Source organism: Sorex fumeus, unplaced genomic scaffold (genome assembly GCF_029834395.1).
Source record: "Sorex fumeus unplaced genomic scaffold, SorFum_2.1 ptg000099l, whole genome shotgun sequence".
NCBI classification, from domain to species: Eukaryota; Metazoa; Chordata; class Mammalia; order Eulipotyphla; family Soricidae; genus Sorex; species Sorex fumeus.
Window position 1 is genome coordinate 6096151 of NW_026606156.1, and position 11453 is coordinate 6107603.

Genomic DNA, 11453 nt, shown 5'->3' on the forward strand with positions numbered 1-11453 from the left:
AATAAAAGTCAAGATGCTCTAGTCAGGCTAGGAAAAAAGTAGAGAATGAACAAATTTCTACATTAGAAATGAATGAGGGGCAACACTACAGATCCTACAGATAGTAACAGGATAAATAAGAAATGTTGCAGATAAATCTATCTGGACAAATTCAGTAATGCATTCAAATAGACCAATTTCTTGAAAGACACAACTTGACAAAACCCACACAAGAAGAAATGACAATCCTAATAGGTCTCTTAAATTAAATTAATTAAAGAAATTTATTAAAAATCTTTCAAATATAGGGGCTGGAGTGATAGTATACTGGATAGGGCATTTGCCTTGCATGCGGCCAACCTGGGTTCAATTCCCAGCATCCCATATGGACCCCTGAGCACCGTCAGGAGTAATTCCTGAGTGCAGAGTCAGGAGTAACCCCTTTGCATCACCAGGTGTGACCCAAAAAGAAAAAAAAAAGAAAAAATATTTCAAATATAATTCCCTAGCCCAGAAAGGTGAATCAGTAGGTTTACCAAACACTTAAGGATGAATTTAGACACATTCTACAATCTCTTCAGAGGAAAGAAGGAAGGATCCTCTCTAACTTATTCTGTGAGGCCAATATTACTCTAACAGCAAAAGTATAAAAGTCTTGAAGTTAACATAGAAGAACATCTAGATGACCTTGAGTATATGATGTATTTTTATATAAAGCACCATAGTATGAATGTAAAGGATTTAAGAAGTCAGATTTTATTAAAATAAACATGCTTATTATCAAGATCACAATCACGACCATCCTGTTATTCGTCAATTGCTTCGAGCAGGCCCCAGTAACACCTCCTTCGTCCTAGCCCTGAGATAGTGCCATATTCAAGACTCTTTAGGAGAATGAGACCCATCATTGTTACTGGTATTTGGCATGTTGGGTACGCCATGGGGAGTTTGCCAGACTCTGCCGTGTGAGCAGGTTACATTCAGTAGCCTGCCAGTTTGTCCAAAGTAGGAATGAGATAATAAGATGTCTCGCGGCCGTGCTCTTCCAGGAGCTGTGTTTTATAGTCTCTGAGTCTTGGCCGTTGATGGGATTACATGGTGCCAGGGGGGTCAGTTGGTGGGTGTGACCCCCACCTACTGGAATTTGGAGGATCTGGGTGGAGGATGCTCAGCCCTGATCCGAGTAGGCTTGGAGATCTCAGCCCAGGGACCCGCATGCCTTTGTCCCTCTGCCAGTACCTTCATGTGTGTGGAGAGTAGTCTCAGCATGGTGGTGGCTGGTTCTGGAGGTCTTGCCTATTATGTGAAAGAGAATTTCAAAGATTTAGAAACTAAGCACAGAATAAAATACACATTTCAATAAGGGCCTTTATTTAAAATATACAAATAAATAATAAAATAAGGTAAAGGTAAAGGTAAAGGCCCTCCCGTTGATCGTCGATTTGCTCGAGCGGGCCCAGTAACGTCTCCATTGGAGACTTTGTTGTTACTGTGTCTGGCATATCGAATACTCTCGGTAGCTTGCCGGGCTCTCCGAGAGGGGCGGAGGAATCGAACTCGGGTCGGCCATGTTGGCCGCTTGTAAGGCGGACGCCCTACCCGCTGTGCTATCGCTTCTCGGCCTTTTGGCTAAGATCAAGTGTAATAAAATAAAACAATAATAAAATAGACAATCTGGTTGAAAGTTGACCATAAGTTCTTAACAGATATTTGACCAATGAAAATTATACAAGCGTCACATAAAAATAGGGGAAAAAATCTGAGCCGAGTCTCACCAGAAAATCGTTGAGTTAAAACAATGTAATTCCAAATCCTGCTCCTCACAATGTCCAAAATTCAGAGAACTATCAACACTAAAAACTCTCAATGATGGGAAGAAAACTGATTCTCATTCTGTGGGATTATAAAATGGTAGTACTGGGGGACAGAGAGATAGTATAAAATATATGTTAGATATATATATATATATTAGATAAATATGGTGGAGTGAAGTAACTTGTCCTACATGTTGCTAAACGCTGATTTGATGATATAATGGCTTGATACTCCTCATAATGTCTCAAGAATCACAGCGTCAGGAGTAAGCCCTAAGCCCAAACACCCCAATCTGTAAATGGTAGAAACCATTGGTAGTATCTTAGAAAACTCATCTCAATTTTGCACATAAAATAGAGCAATACGTATTTTAATTTTACATACATGATTCAAAAACATAAAACACAATGAATTACACCTGAATGTTCACAAGGGTTTATTATTTGCCAAAATTTGAAAACCATGAAATGACCAGTAAGGAAAGAATCAATAAATCGACATATAAGGAGACTTCTGTACTAAAAAAAGTTAGCCACAGGAAGACATGTAGGACACCAGTCTGATAATTGCATGCTGGATGACTCTACTGTATACATTTCTGGTAAAAGCATGGAGAGTTTAAGAGAATGGTTGTTAGGGGTTACTGGTGGATGAAAATGGATACATAAGTAGGTCACACAGAATGCAGTGAAAATCATCTGAATGGTTTATAGTGATTGATACAGTCATTATGCATGTGTCCAAATCCATCTAATGTGTAGCCTCAAACTAAACATAGAGACAAAGTATGGACTTGGGATGATTAAGATGTGTCAGTTTGGATCCATCAATTATAACAGAGTCTCTCTGGTGGCATGTTGATATGGGAAGATATTCCTGTAATGGGGTGAGGCAGAGATGGGGAATCACATTACCATCCGCTCAATCCTTCTCTGAACATCTATAAAATGCAAAACTAATTTGAAGAGAACTTGAATAGATATTTGATGTCTTCAAAAGTACTTCAATGCCCACAAGTACAATGAAAGATATTCAGTATCAGTCTTACCAGTTCGTATAGAACTACAAGTCATAGCCACAACAAAACACCTCTTCACATCCTCTGGCAAGGTTATAATAAAGAATGATGGACAATAGCTATAGTTGGTGAGGATTTGGAGAAATTGAAACCATCATTCACTGCTACTACAAACAAAGAGTTTGATAGTTTCTCAAAATGTTCAACACGGAGAAACCAGACAACCCAGTTTCACTCAGGGTACCCGAGAGTACTGAAATCATTGAGTTAAAACAATGTAATTGAAAATTTAAATAGACCAATTTAATATGCCACAAAATTCACTTTTTGTGACAACCCAGTTTACCCAGGATACCCGAGAGTACTGAAAATATAGATTGACCACATCCCTAACTGAGTGTTCTGAATAGCATTATCTGTTACATCCTAACATGGGAATAATTCAAAACACATAAACCAATGAGAGAACTGGTGAAATGTGTGTATTTCTAAAAATGGGATATTAGTCTTCTTCCTGTAACCCTCTCGGCAAAGTAGGGGACATTGGTGATGGGACAAGCACACTGTTAAGGGGATGGGTATTGAAACATTTTATGACTGAAACCCAATCATGAAACATCTAGTAACTCTATCTCATGGTGATTCATTTAATAAAATATATAATAAATAAATAAATGGAACACTGTTAATTCATACAGTGAATGAAGTTTTGATACAATCCGAAACCCGTGCACACACCTTGGAGTGATGCTATAGCATAGATGTCTGAGAACTTTATAGTATTTGGAATAAAAGAAGCTATAAGAAGATTCTGTCATCTCATTTCAAATGTGACCCTTTCTTAACAGACAGATATACAGAGGCAGAATATAAACTGTTACTTCCCAATGGATTCTAAACAACCAGAAGTTCATTTTTAATGAAGCTACAGGATAGTGATATATGCAGAGTTCTGCATACCAGAATCTCTGAATCTTGTATCTTACGAGTGAATTTGGTGGCATATAATATAAATAACCATGAACAAAATTATAAAATGTAGGTGGCATACGCCACACCACATAATAGAGAATGGACCATTTTGCCTATCTTTAGGTTCATAATTGTGCATTTGTTTCTCGTTTATTCCTCTGGGTGGACATTCCTTGGCTTGCTCTTTATTCTAACACCACACATTCTACTATGTGGTATGCTGAAAGGAAATCATGATTCTGCTTTGGCTCAGGTATGGGAACTGAGAGAGCATTGTTATTATGCACTCAAATTTTCAGGCGTCTCAAACTATTTCCTCAAATCTTAGTTCCTCCTCATAAAGCACTTGGGCAGAATTTCTTCCATTAAATTCTATTTTCCTGTGTAATTCTTGATAAAAATATTAGGATAAAATAATACAAGTATATTGTTATATTTGCATGTCAAACACATTTACGTTTTAACTTTGACCCCTACAAATAACTATACAATTGATTAATAATGTTGTGTGAAATAGAAAAATAATAAAACAAAAGCTCTCATGCAGTGCTTAATGTGAATCAGGCATCATTTTGAGCACTTTAAATAATTAGTTGATTTAAAATTTGGAAAATACTACTTCAAACTGCTTACAATGACAGCAATTTATTAACTATTTTTCCTTTTCTTTACAAGAATATGGGCTCAAAATCACAATTTGTGGAGAATTTCAGCATAAAGACAAAGTATTGGTTCATAAATTAAAATCAGTTATTTCATGCCTGTAAAAAGCCCTAGCTTAATCACACTTAAGTTCTCTAATAACACAATGGTTTGATTATATTTATAAATGACTTTGTTGGATTAAACATAAACTTGTACTAAGTTTGAACTGGCAAAGTCGCAAAATCTTATATTGATATGAGTAAACACAATTTAAATACACATATTCTGAATCAGGTATTTTGAGATCAATTTTCAGTAAATGTTTTGTACTATCAAAATCTGTAAGGCATAAGAAATAAATTTTTCTCCAGCAGTTTCTCCCTCTAGTCTCCAAAAATAAAGTATGACTGATTATCATATTCCTGGTATTGTGGCAGAGTTTAGGATGCTGAAATGAAACTATTAAAATCTTTAGAATCTTAGCCATTATTCTGGAATGTGGTATGGTAGACTGGCTTCCAAGAAAACTTCCTCTTCTTTGGTTTCTTCTCAAAAACTCAAACATATTTTCTCTTCATCTTTGTCTAATTGTTGAGGTCCTCTATGGTTTTTTGATGGCTGTAATATCTTCTAATAAAATCAGTACTCTTATGCTGATTCAACTTCCACTGCTTTATCAGCAAAAGCAATGAAACTGTTTTGTGTAGAAGGTGCATATTTCATGGAAAGAAACGTGAGTGACCCACCTGTCTCTTATTAATTGCAGTTTCTGAACTCACATGTATTGCCCACAGCAATGGAAAATAGTGAGAGAATCACATATTGCATTATATAATACTTTATGACAAATGAAGTAATTAGACCAGGTTATCATGCATCCAGAAAATTTATGTGTATAGACATATACATATAAATGTATATCACTGATAAATATGTATTACTCATACTAAATGGCAAGTGTTATTTTTAAATGGATTTTCAACTTTGAAACGTAAATAAAAACTCCCCCCCTATCAGAAAGAATGAATAAAATTCGATTAGACTTCACATGTTTAGGATTGAGAAACTCTCCTGTCCTATTGCCTTTAGAGAGACTGAAATGATTTTCTTTATCCATTAACAATAGACTTGTACAAACTTATCTAATGGCCTCTTCATATATGAAAACATTTTAATTGAACAGAATTGAATTTGTCGTTATTATTGGAGATGATCAGTTTAGAAAGAGTGCAAGATGGTGCCAGCACTAATTAGGACCAGTCAAACTCTGAGAGAACCAAATTTGCTTCCACAAAAACTCTAATGCAAAGAAACTACATTTTAAGTAATGCATCCAAAATAAGAAGCCAATTATTTCTTTGTTTCCTTGATTTTATTTTCACTGAGATTAGAATAAAATATGGCAAGTGTGACTGAGAGTCTTAGCCTGATTTAGTTTCAGTTTCAGAAGTGGTAGCGATTTTTAATATTAAGCAATGGTTCTTAACTCAGTCTTAAAATATTTAACAAACAACACCAGCTCCTTACAGTTCTTTATTAACCAAAGAGTGAATTGAGTTTTGAAGCATTCCTTATAATAATAGCTTATTTTTTAATTACCTCGATCTGAATACATTTATATAAAGTAGCTTGTGTTTTATAAAAAGCATCAAATATATTTTACCTGACAGTTTATATTTCCATGACTTTTGCATCTTTATGTAACAGGAGAAATACTGGCAAATAGATTGTATAATTTGCATAAATGATACTTATTTTTTGGCAAAGGAACGAAAGGTATAAAACTAAAATCAGTTTAATTCTAAATAAATTCAATGAAAGAAGGAGTGATATTAGTGAAATGGAAAATGGACAGTAGTGGTAAAAATAATGAAAACAAGAACTGATTCTCTGAAGAATAAAGGAAAAGAAAACTCAAATCAATTATAATGAACACAAACGTAGTAAAACATCATTATGCTTAGTATTATGCATTAAATATACATAGTTGATTATAACAGGAAAAGTGCCAAATCTAAGAATTAGCTAATCACTAGTAAAAGTTCAATCAATATTTATTATGAATCCATAGATTTTATTTTTTATTGTAGTCTCTGTTTAAATATATATATCTATATATAGATATAGATATACAAGAATGCAGGACTGTGTCACTTGGTTTTAGTGTAAATTAGCATTACATATCAACAATTTATTCACATATACTTAACTCTTCTACAACCTTTAGGAATTACAATTCTCAATGAAAAGACACAATATAAAATTAGCATACTGCATTCCACTAAGATAAAGCTAGTCTAACAAACAAAATTGTTTATGAATATCAAATAAATTTTTAAAAAATAGACCACTACTAAAAATTGTGATATTGCTTTTCAGATATCCACTGCACAGTAGCATTGTCCTCCCATTGTTCATCAATTTTCTCGAGCAGGCACCAGTAACATTTCCATTGTGAAACTTCTTGTTACTGTTTTTGGCATATCGAATACATCATGGGGAACTTGCCAGGCTTTGCCGTGTGGGTGGAGTACTCTCAGTACCTTGCAGGGCTCTCCGAGAGGGGCGGAGGGATTGAACCCAGGTCGGCCTAGTGCAAGGCAAAGGCCCTACCCGCTATCACTCCAGCCCGCTTTTCAGATAAAATGAAGGAAAAGGGACTCCAACATAGTCCTGTTTTACAATGATCCTTCAAATAACAGAAAGTAAATAAAATATTCTCTTATGCCAAGTTGAAGCAAGTTTTTTTTTTTTCTGTGAAAGATTCCTTAAGTGTTTCAGAAAGCTCTTATTTTACTTCTTTTTAAAGTTTCAAGTCTGAGAGTTAGGCTAATATTTAGGCTGGGGAAACCATAAACTCTGACCGCAAGGATCAAACTAAATAAAATAGGTGCATATATTCATTCACTAAATATATTGAGTTTAATATAGATAACAGGGTAAAAACAAAAAGAAAACAGACAACAATTTCTGCATTTCATGTAGATATTCTCTGTAACTTGAGTCCCATGCAAATACAAATATAGAAAGGTATGTTGGGTTTAGAGATTTAATTCTGTATTTTCTTGATAATCTGGTTTAAGCTAACATCCCTAACACAAGGAAATTTTAAGAGAATTTGTCTCTGGACCTGGAAATGCTTATGATTGTAGTTAAAGACTCTTCGAGACATTTGATAGGCTTAGCTCTTAGTCAAGATAATTTATCACGTATGAAACAGACAGGTAGTGAATAAGAATTAGTTCACTGCCACTGGAAGGGCCAAATGCTTACCTGCGTGTGAAACAGGAACAGTAAGGCCTTCCTTCTACACAATGACTGAGCTGAGACAGAATGGTGTCCACCCATTCTTGTCATTTCACAGCACACATTAAACTGTAGTGAATAGATTATTAAAGCTGAGTCTATCTGGAACCTAAAAAACACAGTAATGTGCTATACCGTTTCTATGCAAAGGTGGTCCCTCCTTGTATTATTTTTCAAAGCAAAATAAATTCATTACTGGGAGAAATTTACCAGTTCCTGATTATTCCAAACCCAGGTCCATGGCGCAGTTAGGGTAAAGTACTCAGGCATTGCAAAATCTATCCATCTAATAACCCAAAGGAAGGGACATAACCCAAATCTCGTGGCAGGGATATTTGTTTAGAAAGGTAGAATTAGCCAAAAGTTTGAAGTAAATAGGGCACGAGAAGTAGTTGACAGCAATGAAGTAAAGGTAGAGAGGATGGAGCGGACAAGTCAGGTTCCAGAGATTTAGGACTTTGATGCAATAAGGATGGGGGATTAGTGTCATGTTAAGGATGAATGATAAGGAAGAGTGTGCAATTACTCCTGAGTTTCTGTCTAAAGCCACTGAGTTAGAGAGATAAGCCAAAGAATAAGGGTCAGGAGAGAAGAGGATAGATTCTTCCCTCTGTTTTTTTTTTTAGACTACACCAAGAAAACGTATGTTGGAATTCACAGCATTTTGCAGTTTTTATTTGAAGAATTTAATTAAGCATTGATGGTGCTTGTTTTATTTTTATTAGTGCTTTGAAAGTACCTTTAGTGTCATCCCAGTGTTGGTTTGTTTTATAGGGGAGAACATGAGAAAACATAAATATTGTGCTGGGTGGTATGTGGAGATTATTAGAAGCCAAAGTTACAATTTGTGTTTGTTGTTCTCTAAGGAGGACCGGAAGACCATTGTGATGAACCCGCAAAGGTTATTTTAAATGACCCATGTGGACAAAACTGCACTAAAACATCCCAAAAGGCTCAAGCTCAGAGGTGAGAGGCAAAAGAAAATATATCTTTGTTTTGTAAAAAAAAAACAGGTTGGTATTATCTGTCCATTGATCACTGATGTTTACTGATATAAAGACACTTTGAAATTATTTTAGAGATTTTCAATTTCATATCTATGAAAGTGGGATGTTGTTTATCTCTATTTTCAGGATATGAATTGCTCTGTCTTAAATCCAAGAGACTCAGATTACTAAAATCTTTATATTAGAGACTATGGGAATTACTTTTATTATAGAATTATATTTGACATTTAACCTGAATTTTAGACTTCAAATCAGTTACCCTGATAATTCACCAAGATCTTTAAAGTTGATTCTCACACTCCTATATTTTTAATTCTTTAGAATTATGATGAACATATTTTATTGTATATGCAGTGCAATGTTCAATTAGCTACTGAGTTATATTGCCCTAATAAACTTATTTTTAAACCTATGACACTCTAACATGGATAAACCTACTCAGCTTATGTTTAGTGAAGTAACTCAGATGGGGAAAGATAAGCATCTATGATGTAGAAACATGACCTGAATAAGTAGACTTTGAGACAGTAAAGTCAAAATAATGATTACAGAGGGAAGGTGTGAAGTGCTTGGTTCAAAGATGTCCATAGTAAGTTCAGTCACAGGATTTGGATACCCAGAACATAGGATTTTGTAATGCATAGCTACCGACATTCAAAAAGAAGACTGTTCATTTAGGGCCTCTTGTGAGTGGTTTAAGTGCCAGTTACATTTTTTGCCTGCTCTTTCAATATCCTCCATGCAATAGTTAGTGAATTCCTGTTGTTTTTTTTCTCATCACTACAAAGTCCTCCGGGGTTGGCATCTAACACTGATGAGGGTTAGGTAGATGTTTAGGCCATCTTCTCTACTACAAAAGGGTCTCTCTTCTCTAACAGATTCAGCAGGGATAGGAGAATTGACTGAATTCGAGCAACTCTGCTAGGGTTCACCAATTCCCTGCTGGCTGGTGGAAGGAAGGGCACCAGTCAGCCGTTTTACAGGGGTGAGAGGAACGATCAGGGAGCTGTGGAGTGCAGCCACGTGTGTCCAATCCACCTGGTGAGGACTCAGACCCCCCAAGCCCCAGAACATAGAGTGGCTGATGCTTTTGAAAGCCTCTTCGTTCTGGGTTCCTGGATTTCACCATGCAGACTAGGAGGTCAAAGTCATACTTGCCTGCACACGGCAGACCATCCACCACATAGAGAATCCAGGATATTTTTATTTTGACTTTGAGATGTCAGGAGTAGAAATGACTAATGCTTAGGAGAAAACACCCGGCACCAACTTAATCACCCTCCCTTTGTACGCAGAACTTCATTATCTTCTGAGGGACCCTGTGCTTTTCAGTCAGGATCAAACTTTTAACAAATGCACGCTATGTTTAAACTGCCACTTGATGTAGTAAGTCACAACTGTATCCAGAGAGAACAAATTCTTTATTGGCAATTAAAGTAATGTAAAAATGTACAATTACCAGAAATCCAAAAGCTATTTTTATACAAAACTCTCACCTTGTTATTAAACTGTTTTTAGTTATTAGTTTGACAGATCAAAGATGCTAATGTGTGTGGGTGGAGGAAAGTGTTCTAATGTAATTAAGTGCAATACAAGCCGTGATGATAAATTCTTGTTTCTCTCCTCCAGTTAACAAGCTATGTGACTCAGAACATCTCCTGACCTCTCTGATACGGAAAACTTATTTTCTTGACAATGAGTGGGGAACTAGTTCCATCTGCTCTTGGTGACAAAAAATAAAATGCATTGAATAAAATCACTTTTGAAAAATAACTCGAGTTTATATATAAAATGAGAATCCTATCATTTCTAGCGCTGCTTACAATATACCAAGTTGATAAGCCTTGGCATTGAAATCTCACTGGGCATCAGGAAGGGAGAGTCCAACTCTTCATCCTTTTCATCTCCCACTTGACTTCCGCCAACGCGACCTCCAGTCTCCTCCGACCTGCCTCTGAAAATGTTCTTTTATATCCCTGTCAGATAACGGTTTCTGTACTCCTGGCTTGCTTCACTCCTGTTTTTCGTGTCAGTTTTAATTATACCAGTTTACATATTCCTTCTTTACTCACCAGCAATGTTAATAAAAATGCTTCTTTTTTCTTCCAAGAGCTCTCGTAAGATCCTAAAGATTAGGATCATTGGGGCTGGAGCAATAGCACAGCGGATAGGGTGTTTGCCTTGCACGTGGCCAACCCAGGTTCGATTCCCAGCATCCCATATTGTCCCCTGAGCACTGCCAGGAGTGATTCCTGAGTGCAGAGGCAGGAATAACCCCTGAGCATCGCCGGGTGTGACTCAAAAAGTAAAAAAAAAAAAATTAGGATCATTACTTCAGCTTGTAGTTTTTATAAGAATATACATGCTGTATAATGTACTCTGCAAATGCATCATTTTATACACACACATACGTGTGCGTGTACACATTCATTTACTTAATTTTTACTGTAGTAGCAGTCCAAAACACGCCAGTCAACTGGACTGATAAAACACTATAAGATTTATTTAGATTTTTATAAATAAAAATGAATATATTTTCATTTTTCATTCGTGGCCACATGACCTCTTATAGTCTAGCCCAGTGGTGTACCTAAAGCGACACATATGTGCTTGGTTTTAACAGATTTGCTTGTTGTACTCTCTTGGAGTCCGCCCCAAGAGAGCCCAGCAAACTACAGAGAGTATCCCGCCCGCACAGCAGAGGCTGGCAA